The 2,731-nt window shown below is 38.4% G+C and overlaps 1 pseudogene; it reads left to right on the top strand.

Annotated features, from left to right (window-relative positions):
• Positions 1–2,022: 2,022 nt before the first annotated feature.
• On the top strand, positions 2,023–2,455 carry LOC127217860 (60S ribosomal protein L32-like; annotated as a pseudogene).
• Positions 2,456–2,731: the final 276 nt, after the last annotated feature.

Below are 2,731 nucleotides of genomic sequence, written 5' to 3' on the forward strand. Positions count from 1 at the left end.
TAAGTCCAGCAAAAGCCTCACATCTCTTCGCTCGTATTGTATTTGTCTCCTTTGTCTGAAAGCACGGAAACTGTTCTTAACCTTTTTGACCATCACCCTGGATTCCCAGAATAGCAAAATCTCTCCACAGATGACTCTTAGACTCTGTCTCCCAGATGAAGGCAATTATCTGTGATGGTCAGGCCACAAACTGAAATAGAGGTAACCATCTATACCTCGAATCAACATGGACTACCTTGGGCCACCATGAAGGATCAGACCTTGGTCAACATGGCCCCATGTATGCATACTTCTTGCTTTTCGTTTAAACCCAACACTTCTCTGCTAGTACCCTTATGAAGGGCTCAGGAACACTCAATCCCATTTTTAATTCCTGTTCTCAATGTCTACACTTGTTGGGATCAGGCAGTGCTCTATTTTGCATTACTGTATATTGTACAAAACAATGTTTTATTTTGTTTTTGTTTTTTCAGGATGTGTATTGCCCTAAGAGATTCTGTTTTCCAAGCATCTTCTGGCTCCATTTTAAGGGAGAAGGAAAATGACTGCAGCCCCTGAGCAGACCCAGAAATAGCACCACCTGTCAGGCATCATTGATCTAATACAGATTAATCAGTGACCTATTCTTGAGAATAAAAATAGAACCTAGCCTATAAGTTTACTAAGGTGAATTGAGATAGAGACATGTAGGTATATTAAAAATCATAAAAAAAAAACCATGTGCAAGACCCTATCAAGCATGACTATCAAGGAAAAAGTACAACTCCCTGACCTGGATCCAATAAAGTAATGGACAGCTAACACTGTTCCAGCATGCCCTAACATCTAACTATATCCTGATACCTTTAGTATGTATTAAGGACTGAGGACTTCTTAACAATTCCTGAAACTTTGCAAAGCTCCCCAGGGTACCCTGAGGTTGATGCAGTCTACAAATGCCTACTCACTTACCTGTTTGCCTGTCTTACTCTAGAATGGCTCAATCTTCACCTACCAGCTAATATCTGCAGTTTCACTCTCAAACTAGACTATAATGTCTCCAGTAGCAGCTCCCTCCCAGCACCGGTTTGGTTAATTATCTTACCAATACAGAGTCTCTCATCTCAATTTTGAAACTTCTTAAACTCTGCTGCAGCCACTTTAACTAGTATTGTTGAGCATATACATACATACATATACATATATATGTATGTATGTATGCATGTATATATTTGTGTGTGTGAAATACTAAGGTATTATTTTATTTATATGCATACAAATCATTTGTTTATGTGCATGTTATCCATCCATATGTTATTATTTTTAAAATATCAAATGATATATCTAACATTTTAGCCTGTATATATGCATTTAAATACATAGATATATTCACTGTGTTCTGTGTGCTGTATGATATGAGTTAATAGTAATTAAGACTAGGATATAGGAACCTGTGTTTGCCTCAGCCAAGCCAGGATACTAAAGTATTTACATCATCACTCCATTTTTACTTTTTCTTTCTGAGACAGGTAACTGGCATTAAATTTGATATCTTCTTGCTCAACCTCCAGAGAGTTTGGGATTACAGGTCTGAATCAGTATGGATAAAGGGTAGGCCAATAACAAGTAAGAGGGCAAGTAAATAACAAGTGGCCAATTACAAAGGAAGAAAGGAAAAAGGAGGGACCAGACCAAAGGAATAGAGTTTAACAAAAGATCATTAACGTCTGCTATAAAATACAGAAAAGACCCTCAGGACTCTGGAGGTAATTGAGAGCTAGAAACTGAGGAAGGGAAGAAATTGTTTAGGAAGTAATGCATGCTAACATTCAGATACAGGCTACAGGAATGTAGAAAAAATACAGTGAAAACAGCAAAGGAATTCTGCAAGAAAAATGGGTATAAAGTACTTTCCAGGGATGCATTGTACAACAGAATGACTAAACATGATAGAAACATGTGAAAACTTCAAAGGACCATTCAAAAGAAATGTAAAATTTTAAAAAATGTGTATGCACGCCCTTCTTCCTCGGCGCTGCGAGGGTGGCTGCCATCTCTTTTGCGGCATCATGGCTGCCCTCCGTCCTCTGGTGAAGCCCAAGATCGTCAAAAAGAGGACCAAGAAGTTCATCCGGCACCAGTCAGATCGATATGTCAAAATTAAGCGAAACTGGCGGAAACCCAGAGGTATTGATAACAGGGTTCGGAGAAGATTCAAGGGCCAGATCCTGATGCCCAACATTGGTTACAGGAACAACAAAAAACCAAGCACATGCCGCCTAGCGGCTTCCGGAAGTTTCTAGTTCACAATGTCAAGGAGCTGGAAGTGCTGCTGATGTGCGACAAATCTTATTGTGCTGAGATTGCTCACAACGTTTCCTCCAAGAACCGAAAAGCCATAGTAGAAAGAGCAGCACAGCTGGCCATCAGAATCACTAATCCCAACGCCAGGCTTCGCAGTGAAGAAAATGAGTAGCTGGCTGGTGTACGTGTTTTATTTGTGTTTAAATACAACCACAAAAACTGAAAAAAATGTGTATGCACAATGTGTGTAAATACTTTGGGGTGATATATGAAAAGGCCTGATAAATGCATACTACCTTATAAAATGATATACTTTGACCTTCTTAAAACCTATTAACCTATCTTTCATTCTTATAATTTTTCATAAAGTCTCAAAATCGTATATAAATTGATTAGAATCAATCTGAAATTTTAGATGGGATAGAATGTATTTTAAAAAGATTTCCTC

This window comes from Phodopus roborovskii, unplaced genomic scaffold (assembly GCF_943737965.1).
Source record: "Phodopus roborovskii unplaced genomic scaffold, PHOROB, whole genome shotgun sequence".
Taxonomy (NCBI): domain Eukaryota; kingdom Metazoa; phylum Chordata; class Mammalia; order Rodentia; family Cricetidae; genus Phodopus; species Phodopus roborovskii.